Source organism: Phocoena phocoena, chromosome 11 (genome assembly GCF_963924675.1).
Source record: "Phocoena phocoena chromosome 11, mPhoPho1.1, whole genome shotgun sequence".
Lineage (NCBI taxonomy): Eukaryota > Metazoa > Chordata > Mammalia > Artiodactyla > Phocoenidae > Phocoena > Phocoena phocoena.
Genome location: NC_089229.1, coordinates 43,878,174 through 43,904,331, shown reverse-complemented (window position 1 = coordinate 43,904,331; position 26,158 = coordinate 43,878,174).

Sequence of the window (26,158 nt, the reverse complement as noted above, 5' to 3'; positions counted from 1 at the left end):
ATCTCCAATTCCTTTCCTTTTCTACTTTTTTTTTGTTGTCCTTTCCCTGCATTTCCTTTTTTCTTTCTTCCCTTCCCTCCTTCCTTCCTTCCTTTCTTCCCTGCTTCTCTCCCTCTTTCCCTTTTTTCATTCTTTTGCTGTCTCGTAGATTTGAAATTGTATATCATTATCTGAATTAATATTTCCAAGATGATATATAAGGCTGAGTAAATTTTCTTGATTATTCATTTTTTTTCCTCCAGAAAGACTGTCAATATTCTTTTAGTTACTTTTCTACTAGATTTATTCTGTTCAATTTGTAGGACTTTTTAATTGCTTTAATACTGATAGATTTATATTTACCAGGAATGTAGTTATAAATATACCAGCTACAATCACAGAATCATTTGCCAGGTAAGGATGGAAAGTGTTATGAGTATTTTCCCCTGTGCCCAATAGGAATCTATTTATGTATCTTTTAAGAAATTTTCTTTACTTTTCCTTTCCCACTACCCTGATAATGATGGCATATATGCTATCATTTAGCATAATATATGGTAATAATAATGAACCTTATATTTTACTATGTATATTATAAAATATCAAAGAAGGAGAAAGAAAGCACAAGGAAGTTAATTCTTCTGAGGAACTAGATCTAGTAAATAAGAAAACTTAGGTTATTTGGCCTCAGAGTGTGAACGTTTGCCTATTTTGACACCCCCCTTTGAAATTCTTGTGAAAAGTCATGTGAAAATACCTTAGCCTTGCAACTCAGCTTCTCAGACAGCCTAACTAAAATCCTAAAACACACACAAGAGTAAAAAGTTCCAAGTCTCATACTCCCCTCTATTGGACTTAGTTAGCTCTTCTTCATATAATATCACAGAAAATTTTCACTTTATTTTAGGTAGCCTAATGCATTATATTTGTCCAGCTCTTCTAATTATTCCCAGTGAGAAAGCTGTCTGAATTTCTTAATATTCATAAGGGTGGGAGACCATAGTCAATCTTTGAACATCTACATGTTCTTATCAATTTATTTTTAGTAGCATAGGATTTCTCAGTCAAAATAATCAATGCAACATCATTATTATAATTTCTAAATTAGTTTGCAACTCAGAGATATAAACTATATACATTGACTATTTAAATAAGAATATTGTTTCTGAAATGTTATTTATGAAATAGATGGCATTTCATTTGCCTTTGCAAAACGTGTTCATATTGCTTATTAGTCATAATGTCGAAAAATCTTTATTATGCCTAATGAAAAAATGAATAAATAAGTAAACCTAAAGCAGAGGATGTTTCTAAACATAACTCTTTAAATTACTCAAAGGTAATGCATCATTCTACCAATCAAAGGTAATGCATCATTCTACTAACAATACAAATAGTAGACAGTTTTAAATATTTTACTCAAATTTAGCATGTATCAAGATCTCAAAATAGTGCATGTATATAATAACAAAAACCAGTTAACAAAATTTTAATCAACGAATTATTCTGTCAATGATCTAAATTCATTTTTGTGAATATTTGATTAAAAGTCTAGATTAACTTTACCAATAACCTCAGGTTATTTGGTAATTATGCTTAGGTTCTGTGATAGTTTATTCTATGCTTGTCATAAATTATGCATAAAACTTTTATTGACGTTAATTCCTTTTACTAAGATTATCTTCTCTGTGGTCTGCCCATTAGTTTTGATGAGCAAATTTATAATTTAACTTTCAGATTAGAGTCTTCATTCTGGAACAAGTATATTGGTTAGAAAATCACAAATTTGTATTTGTGTTCTGGTAGACTTAAAATCATTAAAATAATCAAACTTTAGGCAGTTAGTATATATCTCTAAGTCATTTAAGCAGAATACCATGAAATTGCATTTCTACTACTTTGAAATGCAACAGTCCTTTAGAACTGATGTAAACAATATAAAAAGCACAAAGTCTAATTAACTCATTTCTGACATTAGCCTACTCAGTGTTCAGAGCTATCACTTATTCTGATGAAAAAGAAACTTTGAGTAATAATGAAGCATTTTGCTCTCATAATCACAAATACAGTTCCCAGGATTGTACCATTTATAGCCAAGGCAATTGGTTTTTGTATTATGATTATGATATGAAATGTGACTCGTAGCTGAATACAACGGTCAAATTCTTTTTAGTTGATATATAATCTCAGATTCTCATAATTGATCTGGGCTTTATAGATTATGCAATCCCTTCATGTTTTAAATGAAAAAAAACAGATTACAGGAACAGGCACTCATAGGTGTCTATCAATATCCACTCTTTTTTTCCTAATAATATAACACCAGTTTAATTTGGATGCCCATGTGTCTCATTAAAAATGTTCATATCCTCACAGTACCTTGTTGATTATGGATATCACTAGTGATATGTGAACAGACATCTACTAGATACCGTTTCCTGGATTGTTTTCTTCATAAAAAGAATAGACTCAACTGTTTCACATTTTGTGTTTACCTTCTTCTTGCCTAAAGGACATACATGATAACAGGAAATGAAGCAGCTGTCTTTCAAGCAGGAGGATGAAATGCACATGCAAAGGATGCTGGATTATAAAAGTACTTAATGACCATTTGAGTAGTTGCATCTTGGACTGTTTATCTCTGATCATATTCTGTTTATAAGAAAACTATAAACCTATTTGAAAAGGCACTATAGTCAACTTTCTTTTTAGTGCCATTAAATTTACTTTTAACTGATATAGTCATAACTAGTACACTGGCATTGGCAGAACTTGAACTCAGTACTCAAGTCTTTTTTTAAATTTATTTTATTTATTTTTGGCTGCATTGGGTCTTTGTTGCTGTGTCTGGGTTTTCTCTAGTTCTGGCAAGCGGGGGCTACTTTTGGTTGAGGTGCGTGGGCTTCTCATTGCGGTGGCTCCTCTTGTTGCTGAGCACGGGCTCTGGGTGCGCAGGCTTCAGTAGTTGTGGCACATGGGCTCAGTAGTTGTGGCTCGCAGGCTCCAGAGCGCAGGCTCAGTAGTTGTAGCACATGGGCTTAGTTGCTCTGCAGCATGTGGGATCTTCCCGGACCAGGGATTGAACCCATGTCCCTTGCACTGGCAGGCAGATTCTTAACCACTGCACCACCAGGAAAGTCCCTCAGTACTCAAGTCTTAATAGAATTTTTTTTTCACTGAACTATGCTATCTATAAACATTCTGTTTCAGTGGTCACACTTTTACATACCATTGATGGTAAAAACTAAAAGGACTAAAGCAGAAATCCTTATGAAAAAAAATTCAATTTTAATTCTGGAATCATTGCTCCTATATACTTTTTGAAAAAGATGACAGAATAGAAGAACTAGAACTTTTTTCTGTTTTTTTTTATTAAAGTATAGTTAATTTACAATGTTGTGTTAGTTTCTGGAGTACAGCAAAGTGATTCACTGTATATATACATATATATTTACACACACACATATATATTTCCATATATATGGGAAAATGAACAGCAGCAAATAAATCAGTGATGGTGAATGGAAAAAAAGTCATATATATATATATAAACTGTTTCTCCATTCACCATCACTGATTTATTTGCTGCTGTTTATTTTCCATCCACTCTATAATCCAAAGTAGACTCGTTTCCAATCTCTGAGTATGGAGTTGAATTTTCTACCTCTTTTTCTAGGCTCACTCAATTCCTCTACCTGAAAAGACTCTTTCTTTCATTCACATATGTTCAAATGGCCTACATATATGTAAGATGGGACACATATGATACCACCCCTCATAAAGCATTTCTTCAATTTTTATATTCTGATTATGAAGAACACATCCTTTCAATACATTTTATTAGTTTTTCAAACTCTCTTATTACAGTTTATTTTGTGTGGTCATTTTGCTCATTTATGAAACTAGTACTTTCCAACCTTTTTAAGGAGCACTCAGAAATACATCACGCATTTAGCATTTTACAAGAAGGTTCAGAAACCTCAGTAACTGTCTTACACAAATATTATCCAAATTAATTATTTTATAGAAATATATTGGCCTCAAAAATAAATGATGCTACCACCAGAGGGAAGACAGCAGAAGAAGAACTACAGTCCTGCAGCCTGTGGAACAAAAACCACATTCACAGAAAGACAAGATAAAAAGGCAGAGGGCTATGTACCAGATGAAGGAACAAGATAAAAACCCAGATAAACAACTAAATGAACTGGAGACAGGCAACCTTCCAGAAAAAGAATTCAGAATAATGATAGTGAAGATGATCCAGGACCTCAGAAAAAGAATGGAGGCAAAGATCGAGAAGATGGAAGAAATGTTTAACAAAGACCTAGAAGGATTAAGGAACAAAAAAACAGAGATGAGCAATACAATAACTGAAATGAAAAATACACTAGAAGGAATCAATAGCAGAATAACTGAGGCAGAAGAATGGATAAGTGACCTGGAAGACAGAATGGTGGAATTCACTGCTGTGGAACAGAGTAAAGAAAAGAGAATGAAAAGAAATGAAGACAGCCTAACAGACCTCTGGGAAAACATTAAACGTAACAACATTCGCATTATAGGGGTCCCAGAAGGAGAAGAGAGAGAGAAAGGACCAGAAAAAATATTTGAAGAGATTATAGTTGAAAACTTCCCTAACATGTGAAAGGAAATAGCCACCCAAGTCCAGGAAGCACAGGGAGTCCCATACAGGATAAACCCAAGGAAAAACATGCTGAGACATATAGTAATCAAATTGTCAAAAAATAAAGGCAAAGAAAAACTATTGAAAGCAGCAAGGGAAAAACGACAAATAACATACAAGGGAACTCCCATAAGGTTAACAGCTGATTTCTCAGCAGAAACTCTACAAGCCAGAAGGGAGTGGCATGACATATTTAAAGTGATGAAAGGGAAGAACCTACAATCAAGATTACTCTGCCCAGCAAGGATCTCATTCAGATTTGATGGAGAAATCAAAAGCTAGACAAGCAAAAACTAAGAGAATTCAGCACCACCAAACCAGCTGTACAACAAATGCTAAAGGAACTTCTCTAAGTGGGAAACACAAGAAAAGGACCAACAAAAGCAAACCCAAAACAATTAAGAAAATGGTAATAGGAACAACCATATTGATAATTACCTTAAACATGAATGGATTAAATGCTTTAACCAAAAAACACAGGCTTGCTGAATGGATACAAAAACAAGACCCATATATATGCTGTCTACAAGAGACCCACTTCTGACCTAGGGACACATACAGAAAGTGAGGGGATGGAAAAAGATATTCCATGCAAATGGAAATCAAAAGAAAGCTGGAGTAGCAATAATAATATCAGATAAAATAGACTTTAAAATAAAGAATGTTACAAGAGATAAGGAAGGACACTACATAATAATCAAGGGATCAATCCAAGAATAAGATACAAGACTTATAAATATATATGCTCCCAACGTAGGAGCACCTCAAAACATAAGCCAGCTGCTAACAGCTATAAAAGAGGAAATTGACAGTAACACAATAATAGGGGGGGACTTTAACACCGCACTTACACCAATGGACAGATCATCCAAACAGAAAATTAATAAGGAAACACAAGCTTTAAATGACACAGTAGACCAGATAGATTTAATTGATATTTATAGGACATTCCATCTAAAAACAGCAGATTACACTTTCTTCTGAAGTGCACATGGAACATTCTCCAGGATAGATCGCATCTTGGGTCACAAATCAGTCCTCAGTAAATTTAAGAAAATTGAAATCATATCAAGCATCTTTTCTGACCACAACACTATGAGATTAGAAATCAGTTACATGGAAAAAAACATAAAAAACACAGACACATGGAAACTAAAAAATACGTTACTAAATAACCAAGAGATCACTGAAGAAATCAAAGAGGAAATCAAAAAATACCTCGAGACAAATGACAATTAAAACACGATGATCCAAAACCTATGGGATGCAGCAAAAGCAGTTCTAAGAGGGAAGTTTATAGCAATACAAGCCTACCTCAAAAACAAGAAAAATCTCAAATAAACAATCTAACCTTACACCTAAAGGAACTAGAGAAAGAAGAACAAACAAAACCCAAAGTTAGTAGAAGGAAAATAAAGATCAGGGCAGAAATAAATAAAATAGAAACAAAACAGTAGCAAAGATCAATAAAAGAAAAAGCTGGTTCTTTGAGAAGATAAACAAAATTGATAAACCATTAACCAGACTAATCAAGAAAAAGAGGGAGAGGACTCAAATCCATAAAATTAGAAATGAAAAAGGAGAAGTTACAACAGACACTGCAGAAATACAAAGCATCCTAAGAGACTACTACAAGCAACTCTATGCCAATAAAATGGACAACCTGGAAGAAATGGACAAATTCTTAGAAACGTATAACCTTCCAAGACTGAACCAGGAAGAAGTAGAAAATGTGAACAGACCAATCACAGGTAATGAAATTAAAACTGTGATTAAAAATCTTCCAACAAACAAAAGCCCAGGACAAGATGGCTTCACAGGTGAATTCTGTCAAACATTTAGAGAAGAGCTAACACCCATTCTTCTCAAACTCTTCCAAAAAATTGCAGAGGAAGGAACACTCCCAAACTCATTCTATGAGGCCACCATCACCCTGATACAAAAACCAGACAAAGATACTACAAAAAAAGAAAATTACAGACCAATATCACTGATGAATACAACAGATGCAAAAATCCACAACAAGATACTAGCAAACAGAATCCAACAACACATTAAAAGTATTATACACCAGGGTCAAGTGGGATTTATCCCAGGGATGCAAGGATTCTTCAGTATATGCAAATCAATCAATGTGACAAACCATATTAACAAATTGAAGAATTAAAACCATGATCATCTCAATACATGCAGAAAAAGGTTATGACAAAATTTAACACCATTTACGATTTAAAAACTCTCCAGAAAGTGGGCATAGAGGGAACACACCTCAACATAATAAAGGCCATATACAACAAACCCACAGCAAACATCATTCTCAATGGTGAAAAAATGAAAGCATTTCCTCTAAGATCAGGAACAAGACAAGGATGTCCACTCTCACCACTATTATTAAACATAGTTTTGGTAGTCCTAGCCATGGCAATCAGAGAAGAAAAAGAAAAAAAAAGGAATACAAATTGGAAAAGAAGAAGTAAAATTGTCACTGTTTGCAGATGACATGAAACTATGCATAGAGAATCCTAAAGATGCCACCAGAAAACTAGTAGAGCTAATCAATGTATTTGGTAAAGTTGCAGGATACAAAATTAATGCACAGAAATCTCTTGCATTCCTATACACTAATGATGAAAAATCTGAAAGGGAAATTAAGGAAACACTCCCATTTACCATTGCAACGAAAAGAATAAAATACCTAGGAATAAACCTACCTAAGGAGACAAAAGACCTGTATGCAGAAAAGTATAAGACACTGATGAAAGAAATTGAAGATGACAGAAACAGATGGAGAGATATACCATGTTCTTGGATTGGAAGAATCAACATTGTGAAAATGACTATACTACCCAAAGCAATCTATAGATTTAATGCAATCCCTATCAAATTGCCAATGGCATTTTTTACAAAACTAGAACAAAAAAATCTTAAAATTTGTATGGAAACACAAAAGACCCCGAATAGCCAAAGCAGTCTTGAGGGGAAAAAACGGAACTGGAGGAATCAGACTCCCTGACTTCAGACTATACTACAAAGCTACAGTAATCAAGACAATATGATGCTGGTACAAAAACAGAGGTATAGATCAATGGAACAGGAGAGAAAGCCCAGAGATAAACCCAAGCACCTGTGGTCAACTAATCTATGACAAAGGAGGCAAGGATATACAATGGAGAAAAGACAGTCTCTTCAATAAGTGGTGCTGGGAAAACTGGACAGCTACATGGAAAACAATGAAATTAGAACGCTCCCTAACACCATACACAAAAATAAACGCAAAATAGATTAGAGACCTAAATGTAAGACTGGCCACTATAAAACACTTAGAGGAAAACATAGGAGGAACACTCTTTGACATAAATCACAGCAATATCTTGTTTGATCCACCTCCTAGAGTAATGGAAATAAAAACAAAAATAAACAAGTGGTACCTACTGAAACTTAAAAGTTTTGCACAGCAAAGGAAACTACAAACAAGGCGAAAAGACAACCCTCAGAATGGGAGAAAATATTTGCAAACGAATCAACAGACAAAGGATTAATATCCAAAATATATAAACAGCTCCTGTAGCTCAATATTAAAAACACAAACAACCCAATCCAAAAATGGGCAGAAGACCTAAATAGACATTTCTCCAAAGAAGACATACAGATGGCTGAGAAGGACATGAAAAGCTACTCAACCTCACTAATTACTAGAGAAATGCAAATCAAAACCACAATGAGGTATCACCTCACACCAGTTGGAATGGGCATCATCAGAAAATCTACCATCAACAAATGCTGGAGAGGGTGTGGAGAAAAGGGAACCCTCTTGCACTGTTGGTGGGAATGTAAATTGATACAGCCAGTATGGAGAAGAGTATGGAGGTTCCTTAAAGAGCTAAAAATAGAATTACCATATGACCCAGCAGTCCCACTACTGGGCATATACCCAGAACAAACCATAATTCAAAAAGACACATTCTCCCCAATGTTCATTGCAGCACTATTTACAATAGCCAGGTCATGGAAGCAGCCAAAATGCCCATCGACAGATGAATGGATAAAGAAGATGTGACACATATATACAATGGAATATTACTCATCCATAAAAAGGAACGAAATTGGGTCATTTGTAGAGAGGTGGATGAATCTAGAGACTGTCATACAGAGTGAAGTTAAGTCAGAAAAAGTAAAACAAATATATTAACATATATGTGGAACCTCGAAAAATGGTACAGATGAACCGGTTTTCAGGGCCGAAACTGAGACACAGATGCAGAGAACAAATGTATGGACACCAAGGGGGGAAAACGGTGGGGGGGGGGGGTTGTTGGTGGTGGGATGAATTAGGAGATTGGGATTGACGTGTATACACTAATATGTATAAAGTGAATAACTAATAATAAGAACCTGCTGTATAAAAAAATAAATAAAAATTCAAAAATAAATTTCACACAAACCTATGTGGGATTTTATCAAATGCACTAAGCTACTGAGATATGACTTTCTTTAATCTCTTTATGTGATACAGTACACTCATTAATTCTGTAGTGTTAAATAAATCTTGCCTTATTGGGAAGAATCTAATTTGGTTTTGATAAATATTCTCTTCATAATTTAAAGGATTTCTTTTTTATAGTTGATTCTCTTTGTGTTGTTTCTGGTCTATAAAGTCACCACAATAACTGAACCATGCTCCTAAGGGAAATAGTAGACTAGGCCTCTGGTTACAATACTTTCAACAACAGAGCAACACATAACTTGGATTTATGTGTATTTCTGATTAAAGGTACCTTATTTAATATGTATTATGATGCATTAACACAACTCACAGGTAACACCATTATATCTCATGCCTAAGGGAAGCATATCTAATACACTGTTTTCTTTGTAAGGCATAATACAGCATTCCTGTGCTTAGATAGACTCGACAGAACTTTAACATTATGCTAAAGGCCATAAAAAATAAAATAAAATAAAATAAAATAAAGGGTGCTTACCAGATACTAAAGAATATCATAAACATAATCTGGTCTATGAACATCTTTACTTTAACATAGAGGTTTTCCCCACTCTCTATATTTGAAATCAAGTTGCTTTGGACTTCAGAAGTATGTGAAGAGGCTAAGAGATCTTTTTTGGTGTGAAGTAACTTGTTCTAGCTCTACTTTGAAGAAAGAATTAGACAAACTCTGCCAGACATTTGCTACTTTTCCATTGTGTTTTGATAAATAGTGACAAGAAATGATGAACATAGAATTAGCTTGATAAGGGAATGCTTCGAATCTTACCTGAGTACTATGGTCTGAATGCTTTTTGTATATTTATCTTTAAACATGAATAAAATAATATTGAGGAAAATGTTTTCAGAAAAATGAAGAAAAATTTTTCGTTAATAAGGATTAGCACCCCTCTTCCAGGCCTCACAGTGCTTTGTGTTTACGATTGCATTTGTGTTGTTCATTGCTGTATAATGAATATATTTCATCAATTCTCAGTAATGTTTTTTTTTGTATTTTATGTCTCTAATTTAATTATTGAAATATGTCCTACAATAATAATTTTTAAAAGTGGCTTTCATTTTACTAGCCAAAGGAGACTTTATCACTGATGCTGTGTCACTGACTTCACCTGGTTTAACTTATCTTTGCTAAAATATTCTCATCTGATCATCACATCATTTGAATTATTTTTATCTATAGCACTATATGGGGTCTACTCCTAATTAAAATTTGAATCCCTACTTGTAGCTTAAAATGTTTTTAAAAAGATGATTAATGAAACATCAATCATCATTGTATGCTTAGAACATTATCCTGTTGCTAGGAAAGAAATTAATGTCAAATAAAATGCCAAATCTCTTTAAATAAATATTACAATTTTCAGAGTTAGGAGAGTTAGATATAACTAGTTTATAAATCAAGAAGGAACATCACTGAAGCACCAAAGTAAAATAAGGTAAAATAAACATTTTGCAAGATGCTATTGTACTTAAGTTCTATACATATGTGAACAGAAATACAATTTTAGCCAAACAAGGAATGAAATAAAAATTAGCCCCATATGATATTATCAATCCCAAAAGTTTAAAAGAAGTAAAGTAAGATGATTTTTATTAATACAAGAATATAATAATGATGGCATAAATTCTTACTGATAACTAAAGAAAGTCAGAAAAATTAGATTATAAGTTTGCCAAAATGTTAGATTCAAATTTTGATTTGGATACAGAATAAAAGGAGCATATAATTGTATGAATGAATAGATGGCTGTTTTCAGTTAGTTTTTTTTAAGTGTGTATATTTAGCAGTGTTTCTTCTTTGTTCCTAATATGAATTAAATCAATTCTGAATCTTAGACTATTAAACTGGATGTAATGCTCTTGAGAACAGGGAATGTGTCATATTCTGATATGTATATTCAAGGCCTACTATTCATCTTAGTACATAAAACATAAAAAAAATTTTGAATGAATATTAAATGTCAGAAAAATATAGCAATTTTATTGAGAAACAAGTGTTATTAATTCAACTAGACATTATTTTTAATCCATTATTTTTTTGTGCATGGAATTCCCATTAAAGTATTAGGTGTATTTATCCCTTCCTACATTTTGTGCTTCCTTTTTCAGGTATTGTCATTCTTAATAAGTCTTCATATTACTATTTTTACATAGCCAAATTTATTTAAACTCACCATACTTTTATCTTTTCCAGTGTCCTTTATCCCTTCATTCCTTGAAAATCCAATTAAGATAGTTTTTCTTTTGCTTCAAGAATTTCCTTTAGTATTTCTGTTAGTGCAAGTTGGGTACCTATAAATTATTTTATCATGGGAAGGAAGAGTCTTAAGTAAAATTCAACATCAGTTTTAAATATATTTTAGGTGGTTATTAAATTATAGCTTAGCTTTGGTTTCTTTTAAAGAATTTAAAATGTATCACCTAATCTCTGGTTTTTATCATTTATGTTTAAAAATTGGATGCCATTATTCTTGCTCTTTATTTGAAGATAATGTTCTATTTTTTTCTGATTGCTTTTGACATTTTTCTATTTCTGATTGAATTTCAGTGATTTTCTATAGTTTGCCTAGGATTATTTCATATTTATCATTCCTGTCTCTGTAGCTTTATGTCTTTTTTTTTTAATTAATTTTTAGAAGATTCACAGCAGTGTCTCTTCAAACAAAACTTACTGCTCACTGCCTCCTTTTCTCTCTCTGCTCCTTCTAGGACTCCAGTTGCAGGTCTACAACTCTTCTTCATTTTGTTATATGTATTTATATTTATACATATATATATAATTATTATATATATAACATTCTTTTCTATATTTTTATTCATGTTTACTTCATTATGAGTCAATATTTTCTACTGACTTATCTTCCATTCCACTAATACTTTATTCAGTTGTATCTAGCAGTAACACTTCATGAGTCTCTGTGGAAACCTGGAGTATTTTTCCTGAGCATTTCATCCTAGTAAGGAGCTGAATAGCCTTTTATTTTTTTCCTTTTTGGCAGAGACTGTTCTTGCTTGCCCTGCCTCTCACTCTCTGCAGAATAAAAGTTTAGAAAGTACTATACAAAAAAAAAAAAAAAAAAAAAAAAGTACTATACAAGCAAAGAGTCACATAATATTAAGTTCACCTCTTTATTGCTCCCTTTGCCCTGAAATTTTGGTCTTTTAATTCCAAGCTATTGTGATAGCCCTGAATTCTAATTTTTGTTTCTAATGTTTTGTGCTACTTCAGAAAGTCCTGAGATCCAATTTTTACTTGGCCTATGGGCCGTATGTTGCTGACAAGTCTGCAAATACCTTAAGAAGAGAAGTGACAAACAGTGTTGTAGTCTTTTCTTTGTGTTTTTCTTCCTTGAGAATTTTGGACCCTTGAAGTCCTGACCTCTTGAGTTGATTTCCATTATTTTCAAACAGCAGTTTTTATTTTTATTTCAGGTTTTATATTTACCCTTGTTGAGACATTTTGTCTGATATAAGCTATTCCACTATAACCAGCAAATGAAATCCCCTAAAGTTAGTTTTCAATCCAGTTTAAAAAAGTGGGTAGGGATAATCAACAGTAACACTCAATTTAAGAAAAAAAAAATTAACATTATAGTGTATGTAACTAAATTTAAAGAACTTCTAAAAAAAGCACAATCTTTTGTGACACATGCAGTTTTTGTAATTAACAATAGGGCTCATGTTCCACTGTGTAGGTAAAATCATTATAGTGTGTAATGAAGAAAAGATACATATCACCTGAATAAATCAGTAGCTTTCAAAATTTGTAAATCTATTTAATAGTTCAATAGTTTCTGTGACCTAAGCTTATTGTTAAGCTAATTACCACCTTGATGTGATCAAATAAAATATTTTTAAATGGCATCAAACACTAATATTTGCACTTTATCTTCTCACAATTATGTTATGGTACTTTTTACTTTTTCATGACATTTGACTAGGTCATTCTATTTCAGGATCTTCCTTCATTATGTAACACTTAGGCTTACTTCAACTGAAATCAGAAATATGGTGGTATGACTTAATCATTATAGATAAATATAAGCAAGTTCCTGCTTTTGTACTTCAGGCACTAGTTTGCGTTTTGCTCATGGCCCTCATATTGATGGACAGTTCAGCTTTTATATTTCTTTATTCTGCAGAGATACACACTGTATGAAAGTGGTTAAGATTCAAATATCAATCCTTATTTTATTATTTTTATCCTGGCAAAATTTCCTTTCAACTTCTGGGATAAATGACAATTTGGGGCTACATTATGGGGCGCATTTCCTCTTGGTGTGGCATAATCCAAAGTAATGATGATTGCTGGATTCTTCTGTCAAATAAAAATTGAGTGCTGAATATATATATATATATAATTAATGAAAATAAAAATTACATTCTTAAATTTCTATTACTTGAGATATGTGACCCATATAAAACAGTTTTCTGCAAAAATAATACTTATTTGTTGAGCTTTTATTCATTATGTAAGTTTATCAGCAGCGAAAATTTAAACCTATTTAAACTTAAACTAAAAATAAATATTTTAAAATAGGTATTCATATTGAATTTAAAATGTGTCAAAATATGTTTAGAATTATGACTCTTGGAAAATTAAGAATAAATTTGTAATGTCACTTGAATGAGTAGACCTATAAAAAAGAAAAAGTGGATGTAGATAATAGTTTAATAATACTGAAGCATATTAATTCTAAAAATACAAAAATTAGAGTAATTATAAGACCAAATATGAAGCATGTATGAGGATTCTATGAGATTGTGAAATGCCTATCAGAAAAACCTTAACTTTGCTACTATGTTCTTTGTTGTTCAGATCAGGGGAGAAAAGTAGATTTTGTCCTGAATACCCGTGAGGAAGATATCCTTAATAAAAGATACCGTGAATAAATTTTGAAACATTGATTCTTTAAGAAATAACATTGTTATTTAACTAGCATTCCTCAACACAGTTGAATTAAATCAAAATAAATGCTTTGTATTTATACAGTGCTTTCCAATTAATAAAGATGTTTCACCTACATTATTTTATTTTATTCCTAGGGCAAGCGTGTGCTACATTAACACCTCTGTTTTAAAGATCATTTTTTTTTTTTTTTTTTTTTTGCGGTATGCGGGCCTCTCACTGCCGCAGCCTCTCCCGCCGTGGAGCACAGGCTCCGGACGCGCAGGCGCAGCGGCCACGGCTCACGAGCCCAGCTGCTCCGTGGCATGTGGGATCTTCCCGGACCGGGGCACGAACCCACGTCCCCTGCATCGGCAGGCGGACTCTCAACGACTGCGCCACCAGGGAAGCCCTAAAGATCATTTTTATTGCCTAACATTACATGGAAAATAGAGAGCACAGTCTAGACTGGAATCCATATCTTTGATTCTATGTTCAGTTTACTTTTCTCTGTATTGAGTTTAAAACATCACCACAATTAGCTTAAAGCTAATAGAGAAGAATATTGAGCACCCATGATTTTTGAAATTGAGTAATTAGCATATATTTTAAAATTTTGTGCATAAATTTACAGAGTAGTCAAGGATAGTTTTCTTCTTCATTGTAGCTCCATGTGACCTCCTTTTCTACGATCATTCCTATGTATTCTATCAACTATGGCTGATTCTTCTCTCAAGCGTAGAGCAAAGTAAGGGCTGCTAATTTACAGGCTTATTTAAAAACTCAACATATTTCCAAGCACCAGTTTACACATTTATTCTTTCCTCGATTTGCTTTTCTATGCATACTTTTGTTTAGATAGAAATAAAGCTATTTATTTCATGGTAAGAGATAAGGCCCAGGGATATTGCAGTGGCTTTATCTGTCTTGTTCACGTTATAGAAGTAATATTTCTAGAGAACATTTTGAATTCCTTAGCCCTTTACTTAAAACCCTTTATCTATTGTCTATTAAGTAAGATCTATCACTTAATTTAGAGGCCATCAAAAACTGAATAGCTACATAACAGCTAATTGGGACTTTGCATTCATTTCCTCCTATTTCCTCTCCTGTTCCTCTGATCATGCTCTTCTCTTTGTATTTCATATCCAACCGCTGTCCATGTCATGTGTCTTACATGACATGAATATCGAATTTTCAAGCATAGCTGCCTCAGGATCATGGATAAGTGCCCTTATGCATTTATGTCACTCTGCCAGTTATTGATTTATTGACTCTCACCTCTTAATTCAAACTTTTTGCTTGCTCTGTAAAGGTGAATCTGTGCCCTTTAAGTATTTCTGCTCTGCCAGCTGGTACAGTGTTCAGCTTTACCAGTAGAGGGGGCTAGAGAGACATTGCAGGAAGTCCTAACGGGCTCATGCAGAGTGGATACTTTCTCTAGCACCTGACTTCTGTACTCCTTGCAGCTTTTCAGTTCTTGACTCCTATAGTGCACCAAAGCCAACAGCATTCATCCTCCTTGAGTGGTTTTGTAGTAGAGTGTCTCCAGTGAGATATCTCTCAGTGAAGAACTTTCCCCCGCACCTTAGTGAGTGGAAATGTGGCAAGTGCAGATTCCCAGCAAGATTTTCCTGTGTTGCACCAAAGTGACTTCTCTGCCATCAAATTAGCCATGGCTTTTCCTCCCATATGGTCTGTATCTGAGCCCTGTGGGGGCCTTTTCTTTGGGTGTTCTATCTTAGCCATAGAGGGCATGGCTGTTCTTTATATCTGCCTTACCTATATTCTTTAACTTTTCTTTGCTTCTCACAAGCCTATGCCACATTACACCAATTCCTTGTTATAGCTAATATTTCTTCACATTGAACTTTTCTTGTTCAAATTACTGTGTGGATTTTCTCTCTTGATTAGACTCAGACTGCAAACAGTTCCTTAATTATCACCATTCCAAGAACATTTGCTAATAGAATAGATTTTACTTAGTTCATGCTACAATATTACATGACTCATCTCAAGGCTCTTCTTTGTAGGGTTCATTTAGGTGAGAGTAACAAAAGGAAAATTACTGAACATTTCCCACTGGTGACCGGGATTGAGAAGACAGCATGTCAGTAATAGAATATATATGACATGAGGGTATCTCAAGGTTAAAATTACAAATTTAACAATATTTAGGTAGTTCTTTCAAAGATCTTACCTTATTCTTGCTGTGACCACAGTGGATGATTCCTGTTTTTCTCTTAGGTGAATATTTACTTCTCATTAAAGTTAAGTATTGTATCATTCTTGACCACTGAAGATATTTACAAAGTGGGATTTCCATCAGCTGAAAATTTATCATACTTTTTGTTATTTATTTTTAATTTCAAATTAAATTTAATTCTTCAGTAAAGATTTTATTTAATTTTTCACACATGCTTTCGGTGCATTATTAATTCTGTTTGAATGTGCCATAATTCATCATGAAAGAATTACTTGGAGATATAAAAAAAATGCATTAAAGAACAGCTGCTGTATTGCTGAAAGCAATGCATCAGGGCATGCACATGGTAGTGTGAAGCATAGAGCTGATTAATTGTATATCCTTGTTACAGTAATTTCTTAATTTTATGATAATTGACTTCTATTCAAGAACAGACTGTAGGATTTCCTTTATGCAATAAAATTATCAAATCAATTATCAAATAATTAAGTTATTAACAGATATGTGAATCACTGCAGGTTGAGGAATCTCAAATAGTAAATAGTGTATTGAAGTTACCACTACCAATAAAAAGTCTAAGCCCAAGCTCTCATGAGTTAGGTAAAATATATGAAAATAATTGAAGCACCAAAGATTTTGATATTTTTAATATCTTAACTTTTAAATTATTTTATTATTGATGTTTTATTATATCTATATAATAATTTTATTATATATAGTATAATGAGTTCTCATCACGTAGATTGCTTTCCTTCTCATGTTATTGCCCAAACATGGCCACTAATGCTAAAATAATGATGAGCCATATGAATCGTTGATGAAGCTGGAGGAGATTGTATAGAATGTCCTTGACCATCATGTATTTATTGAATGATAAATAAGAAAATGTAAAAAATTGAAAATGTAAAAAATAAAAAATTGTAACGTGAAAAACATAATAATAAATGAAAGGTACATAAACTTTCTTACTATTGCTCAACATTCAACAAATATTGATATGCTTGCTTTGTACTTTATTCCAGGCACCATGCTAAGATTATGTGGTAATAAATATCTATTGTTTTCAAAATCACATAACTAAGTCAAACAGATTAAGAAATAAAAACATATCACCCATGAGTTTACTGGAGATTCCTCTCATTAAAGTCTTTAATTTGATTATCAAATTATCTGTAGATTAATATTCAATTAACATTTAATTTAATTAACTATGTTAGATAATCTCAAAATCTAATTTCACTTAACAAGCCAAATACAATATAAAGATGGATTCATTATTCTTACTTGATAAAAAAGATGTTCATATTTATCAAAGTAAATAATAGCTGAAGGATAACTCACAAGTTAAGTTTAAGAGCTAGGAAATATATTTAGTTCTTCTTACTCTAAACCAATAGTCTTTTTACCATATTACAACTGCTCATATTAGAATTTCAATAAATGTTTATTTAAAATTGAATTAACAGTTCCTAGGTACCACAGGAAAGTAGTCTTAGTTTGTTCCACATGGCTTTCCACTTCTGTAAATAATCTCTAAGTTTTTAAATATAGCCTTCACCCTTAATCCTCTTTACATTTTCTAAGAGACTTTATTTTTTAGAGCAATTTTAGGTTCACAGCAAAATTAGGCAGAAGGTACAGGTACTTCCAATACACCCCTACTCCCATACATACATATTCTCCCTATTATCAACATCCTCCACTAGAGTGGTACATTTGCTGCAAGTGACAAATCATATCACCCAGTCTATAGTCTGCATTGAGGTTCACTCGTATTAAACATTATGAGTTTGGACAAATTTATAATGACATTTATCTACCATTATAATATCATACAGAGTAGTTTCACTGCCTTAAAAATTCTCTGTACTCTGCCTATCCATCCTTCCCTCCCCTCTAATCACTGATTTTTTTTTTTATTATTGCCTCCATAGTTTTGCTTTGTCTAGAATATCATATAGTTGTAATCATAGAGTACATAGTCACTTTAGATTGGCTTCTTTCACTTAGAAAATGCATTTATGGGTCCTTCATATTTTTTCATGACCTGTTAGCTTATTTTTTAGTACTGAATAGTATTCCATTGTCTAGATATACTACAGGTTTTTTTTTTCCATTCACCTACTGAAGGACATCTTGGTTGCTTCCAAATTTTGGCCATCATGAATTAAGCTGCTAAAAACATATGTGTGAAGGCTTTTATGTGGACTTACATGTTCTACTCATTTGGTAAAATACCATGGAGTATATTTGCTGAAGAGTATGGTGAGAGAATGTTTAGGTTTATAGGAAACCGCCAAACTGCCTTCCAAAGTGTCTGTACTATTTTGCATTCAAGCAGGCAATGAAAAGAGAGTTCCTGTTGTCCCACACATTTGCCAGCGTTTGGTGTTGTCAGTGTTCTGGATTCGGGCCATTCTAATAGATGTGTGTTAGCATCTCGTTGTTTTAAGTGCATTCCCCTGATGACATAGGGTGTAGGGCATCTTTTCATATGCATATTTGCCGTCTTTATATCTTCTTTGGTGAAGTGTCTGATAACACTTTTGACTTTTTTTTGGCGGTATGCGAGCCTCTCACTGTTGTGGCCTCTCCCGTTGCGGAGCACAGGCTCCGGATGCACAGGCTCAGCGGCCATGGCTCACGGGCCCAGCTGCTCCGCGGCATGTGGGATCCTCCCAGACAGGGGCACGAACCCGTGTCCCCTGCATCGGCAGGCGGACTCTCCCTGCGCCACCAGGGAAGCCCAACTTTTGACCCATTTTTAATTGTTTGTTTTCTTACTGCTGGGTTTTAAAAGTTCTTTGTATATTTTGTTTAATACTCCTTTACAGATATGTCTTTTGCAAATATTTTCTCCCAGTCTATGGCTTGTCTTTTCATTTTCTTAACAGTGTGTTTTAATAGTGTTAAGACTCTTATCGGTGTCTTAACAGGCTGTAACGTCTGTGTCTAGATGCTTTTTTTTTTCTTTGCAGGTGGATATCCAGTTGTTTCAGCACCATTTGTTGAAAAGGGTCTTTTCTCCATTGTATTGTGTTTGCTCCTCTGCCAAAGATCAGTTGATTATATTAATTGGGCTCTATTCTGTCCCATTGATCTATTTGTCTATTCTCTTGCTAATATCACACTCTCTTGATTAACTTTATACAAGTCTTGAAGTCAAGCAATATCAGCCCTCCAACTTTGCTGTTCTTTAAATTTGTATTGGCTATTCTGTGTCTTTTGCCTTTCCATATAAACTTGAGAATCTGTTGGTAGCCATGAAGTAACTTGCTACGAGTTTGATAAGAATATGTTGAAACTATAGATCAAGTTAGGAAGAACTGACATCTTGACAATATTGAGTCTTCCTATCCATGAACACGTATCCCTTTATTTACTTAGTTTTTTGATTGTGTTCATCAGAGTTTTGTGGTATTCCTCATATAGGTCTTGTACATATTTTATTAGACTTATACCTAAGTATATATATTTTTAGGAGCACTAATGTAAATTATATTGTGTTTTTAATTTCAAATCTGTTTCGTTATGGGAAATAGGAAAGTAATTGATTTTTATTTATTAACCTTGTATCCTTCAAACTTCCTATAATTGCTTATTACTTGCAGGAGGTTTCTTGTCAATCCTTTTGGATTCTCTACAAGGACAATTATTTCAGTTGTGAACAAAGACAGTTCTAGTTCTTTCTCAATCTGTATACCTTTTATTTCCTTTTTTGTCTTAATTGCCTCAGCTAGAATTCCTGGTAGTTTTCCTTTATTCTTAGTTTATTGAGAGTTTTTATCATGGATGGGTGTTGGATTTTGCCATATACTTTTTCTGTGTCTATTGATATGATCATGTGCTTTTTACTTTACAGTCTGTTAATGCAGTGGTTTCCATTAATTGATTTTCAAATGTTGAATGAGCCTTGCATACCTGGGATAAATTCCATTAGATCATGGTGTATAATTCTTTTTATACGTTGTTTGGATTTGATAAAATTTTGTTGAGAATTTTTGCATCTGTGTTCATGAGAAATATTGGTTTTCTTTTCTTGTTATGAAAAGATATAGTTTTCTTTTCTTATAATGTCTTTGTCTGGTTTGGTATTAGGGTAATCTGGCCTCATAGAATGAGTTAAGATTCTGTTTGTATCTTCTGAAAAAGTCTATGGAGAATTGGTGCAACTTCTTCCTAAATGTTTGGCAGAATTCACTGGTGAATCCATCTGGGGTGGGTGCTTTCTGTTTTGGAGGTTTCCAAATTCTTAATTCTCAATTTCTTTAATAGGTATAGGTCTATTCAGATTATCTATTTATTCTTAGGTAATATTGACAGATTGTATCTTTCAATAAATTAGTCTATTTCATCTCAGTTATCAAATTTGTGGAATAGGGTTATTCATAGTATTCCTTGATTTTCCTTTTATTGTCATGAGATCTACAGTAATGTCCTCCCTTTAATTTCTGATATCAGTAATTTGTGTCCTCTCTCTTTTTTTCTTAGTTAGCCTTGCTAATTTTCATTGCCTTTTCAAATAACCAGCTTTTTTTTTTTTAATTTTCTCTTTTGGTTTCCTGTTTTCAATTTCATTGATTCTGCTCTGATTTTTATTAGTTATTCTTTTTGGCTTCCTTTGGACTTAGTTTGCTCTGCTTTTTCTAGTTCTCCAAGGTAAAGTTTAATTCACTGATTTCTCTTTATACTTTTAGGTATTATTTCTGTGATCATATAATTGCTAGTAAGATATGAAATGATAAGTAAAATATTTTTGAGTTTTTCTTAAAACAAGTGCCCAAGAGTGCAAGTTGTTGTTATTGTTGTTGAAGAGGACTTAAGCAATGGGAAATGTTTCAAATATTAATAAATATTTACAGAAGAGAAAAGAAAAAGAAAGAATAAAGAAGAAGCAAAGAAGAAAACCAAGACAGTTCTGGATTAAATTAATGATTATATTATGAACTGAATAACTGTATATTTCTTGAGCATTTAAATTTGTGTACTTATTATTTACTATTCACAACCAGTTCTAACAAAAACTGTACTCTCTTCTAAGGAAAAATAAAAATGAGAGACTTTGGAGGTTAAATGAGAAATTAATGTAAAATTCAGATAGCTTTATTTCAAATAAAAAAAAAAACCTCTTGAACAATAAAGCACAAAATAATTGAAAATATGCATCTCTAATTCCTTCGACTTTGTGTCAAATATAATTAACGTCTTTTGTAGTTAGAAAAAAGTTCCAGTTGTGGGCTGTTTATCAAATATTAAAGTTGAATTTATCACCTTTTAATTTAAAAATATTGCATGATATTAAATCCTGAAATAACTTTTATTCAGAGAGCTGAGTGCTCTTTTAGTTTTAGTTTTCTGTAGAAAAAAAACATGTATAATTTTTAAAGGATATTGAAAATTTTGAATTTGATATTGAATTTTTTGTTTTAATAAAGAGTAAAATAGCATATTGGTAAAAATAAAGAAATATGCCAGTTGGTAACTTGAAGACTAGATAGAAAGAAGAAATAAGGAAAATCAGAGAACCATATTATTTTACTGCTTACCTTAATGTAATATTTGGAAGCAGTAAACCAATTTTGTGGGAATGGCAAATATTTGAAGGTTCTTTTTGAGAATAAGGATATTTCTCAATAACTAATAATTTCTAATTTGTAAATAAATATAAAACAAAATCAATATTATTTAATTATCTTTTATAATTACTTATCTTTTTATATGTAAACCTTCAGAGTATTAGGTATATATGTATATATTAGGTATATAAATGTACATATACTTATATCTATTAGTGTATCTCTATTTGAGATAAGAATAAAATTGGTAACTTAGTGCTTACATTACCTTAACTATTTAGAGTATTCCTTTTTCAGAAATTTTAAAAATCTCTAAAATATAAAGACAAATAATTTAAGGAGAAAAGGGGACTGATGAGACCAGATTTTCTTTTGTTTTATTAGAGTTTTATTTGTCTGTATTTATGTTCAATGTTCTCCTTTTTCTATTCACATATTTTAATGTTTCTTTCATCAGATTTTTAGCAGTAAAACCAGTAGACAGTAAGACTCCATTTTCTTCATATTGGTAGAATTTTTAGAAGCTTTCAAACCATGAATCAGACATGAGTTGCACACAAAGTTAAAATAATGTATCGCAAAAAGATTTTTTTCTTTGTCCTGAAATCATGTGCGAAAATTCTACATACACAGAACAATAATGTATATAAATTAGCACTATTGCATGCTTAAAGGTCCTTGTATAATCTTGTTTCATTAAAACATACACGGTTTTGGTCTAGGTGACCAAAAGAGCAAGAGAACTTTATCCATTCTAGTTCATAGGATTGAAAAAATATTAACTATACATTTAAAAATGAAAGAAAGAAGAGATTATAAGGGCCTAAATAGAAAGAGAAATACCAAAGAAGCAAGAATAGCAAAAACTTAACCCACTAGCTGCTTGGAACTGATAGAAGACTCCATACATATATGGGGGTGAGGTGAAGTGAGGAGGCTAGGCTTCCTATGTGATCCCCAGAACCCAGGGAAACAGCAGGGTCCACTAATTACCTTTGCTCTCAACTTGGGATGAAGCCATCCTGTGCAACTTTGAATATTCAGAGGATCAAGTAAATGCAGCCACAAATGATAAGGGTTTGGTCTGTGTTACATGTGAATGCAAGGTCAAGACTGCCCATCTGCAGAGAGTAAGGTCCTAGAAACAACCTGATAGCATGATCCCTGCTTCTTGTACCATAAAGGGCTCTTATTGAGGCTGACAAGAAACTACTCCTCCAGTAAAGGATGCATGATGGAGAGCCTACAGAGAATTTTTAATATTTGAAAGATCCAACAGAAAGGAAACTTTACATCTAAGGAATAGAGATCAAAGAATTATATGTACAGTATTTCATAATAAGTAAGCTTAAACCCTCAAAATGTTGAGGTTTAATTAGTATTCAAAAAACAAGTAGGGTGTTTTTCGTACAGAGAGAGATTAAAAAGATTACTTGAAAATCTTGGAATAGAAAAATATCATTTAAACTAAATTTTTAAAACTTTCAATAGGAGTGCTAAAGAGTGGACTAAATCTTGCTAAGGAAAATCAACTGAAACCAGCAGTAAAGACAGGAGTTAACACTGCAGGTCCTGTGGTCAAACTGAATTGGTTTGATTCTTTAACTTCCCTATTATCCTCAGACCATCTATAAAATGGGAATTATAACAGTTTTTACATCTTAGTGCTGTTGTGAATGCAAATGTGTAAAATGGAAAGTGCAATACATGGCACCAAATACGTACTAAATCAATCTCAGTTTAGCTATTATAGCACTATAATCTCATAGAAGGCAATGTAATGAGACAGAGACTGCATAGTAAAAGCAATCGAGGCACGTAGGAACAAACGCAAGTCTCCAACTTATATCTAGTAGGAATTCTACAGGAATAAAAGAGAGAAGGAAGGAGAAGTAAACTCAGAGATTTTTGAGAATGGATTGTTTTCAGAATAAAAAAAAGACATGAAGACCAGTAATGTTAATTTGTTTATCACGTGTGTCAAGCCAGAGAAGTTAAGTCAAGGGATTGTCCAAATAAATATTGTGTTTGAGGAAGTAAGTTGATTCTTTCGTTTATCTGTGATTGATCCTTCTAGCTTTGAAACAGTGGAGAGTGAACTTGAATTTCTGTTCTGAACCTTTTGTGCTTTGTCCATGAATTTTGACACAAGAGCCCCAGTGTTCAACTTCCTGCTCAAATCCTAGCTCTGGTACTTCATTCTGAGCTGTGCACAGTAATCAAACTTACTGTGCCTCAGTTTTCTCATCTTACCAATGTTATTAAGGTAGTTTTGATAATCTGATTAATGTTACATGTGAAATATTTAGAACAGTGTCCTACTCGTAGTAAGTGCTCAATAAATTAAATATAATTACCCTGCACAGACATCAGTTTAACGGCTCATTCGAAGAGCATTTCAACAAATTAAAAAAAATTTTTGTGACAATTCTAGTAGGATACTCCTAAACTTAAAAAATATAGATAGATATTGATATAAACAATGTAATATGAAATTAGTTTGCTCAATTAATTGAAAATCATTAAAGTATAAGTAGAAAATATTTCTATTTTTTTCTAATACTTGGTACAGACTTTGAAATCTCCCTTCCCACTGTGTAGTTATTACTATAATTGCTTCTCATTTGAGTCCATGAATTTCAATCATTTCAATCACATATTTGATTCAAAATCCTGATCCTTCCCAAATTTAGTCTAGCCTCATAGTTCCTTCCACCAGTTTGGGTTGGGTGGAGACAAGATCTGTTCTTTTCCCTGGATGTCTTCTTGCACTTACTTCTCTAGTTGGGAAGATGCAGAGGAAGGAGAGGTAAAAAACAGCAACTCCACATAAGTGGTACAGAATTTGTTGTCTCCATTATGTGGGGTGCTGTAATTCTTCAGCTAATACTAACTGGTTTTCCTTTATTTCTCTGTGGCACGTACTCAAATGCTGGCTCCTTTAGGAGAAAGATTTTGATTATACAGAGGGTACTATAGGACTTTGCTCCTGCATAAGAGATCCACCTTAGACTAGTACTGTTTCTACTCCTCACCTGTACCTATTAAAGTTATTACAAGAAAACTTTTTGTTTTTAAGTTTAAATGCTCCTCAGATGAGTTATTGAAGTGGTGACTGTGTATTGCAGTGGTGACTGTGTAGAGTAATTATGCTTAATATTTTTTGAGTGCATGCTATGGTGGTCTGCTTTACAGTATTTTGTCACTTTAGCCCTTTGCTATGGAAATGCTTCACTTTGAAATAACGATAAGACAACTTAAGTCTATTAATGGAATACTCCTGTATTCTTATCATGACAAATAGTGAGACGCAGGCTGCCCTTTGGTATTCCTACACTTGGCCAAGCTATCTTCTAGCTTTTTCTTCAAGCCTTGGTGATCTCAGGCTATTTTTGCAAGTTCACTAATTTATTTATTTATTTATAATAAATTTATTTATTTTTATTTTTGGCTGCATTGGGTCTTCATTGCTGCGCACGGGCTACCTCTAGTTGCGGAGAGCAGGGGCCACTCTTTGCTGTGGTGTGTGGGCTTCTCATTGTGGTGGCTTCTCTTGTTGCGGAGCACAGGCTGTAGGCACGCAGGCTTCAGTAGCTGTGGCTTGTGGGCTCTAGAGTGCAGGCTCAGTAGTTGTGGCGCACGGGCTTCGTTGCTCCATGGCATGTGGGATCTTCCTGGATCAGGGCTGGAACCTGTGTCCCCTGCATTGGCAGGTGGACTCTTAACCACTGTGCCACCAAGGAAACCCCACAAGTTCACTAATTTTAGACATTTCATTTCCTTAGAGTTGGCTCCACTTAGCAGTCAGAATTTTGTTTCATTGACATTAGGCAGGCAGATCACTAAAAATTTCTGAGGCTCAGTTTCTTTATATATAATACACACATAAGTACACTTAATTCATGGTGTTTTACTGAGGTTCCAGTGAGACAATATTGAATATATGAAGTTCAATTAATAGTTTTTCATATATGAATATAAACATATGAAGAACTATTAATCCAAATACTTCTCTCTTACACACACACACACATACATACATGTATTTTAGAACTTACTTTGTATGTAAGGTCTGTCAAGGCCTTTATAATCTAATTATAGACTATCACACCAATATAAAGTTAAAAAAGTATAAAAGAAATATTTTGACTACCACCAATCTGTTTTCTCCTTTTGCTAATTCCTTCTATAGCTTTCCCTCTGGGACAGAAAGGCAAAGTCACCTTAGCGTAAGAGGAGGAAATGACTGTATTTGTTTTCTATTGTTGCCACAGCACATTGCCCAAAATGTAGCAGTTTAAAACAACACAAGGCTTTG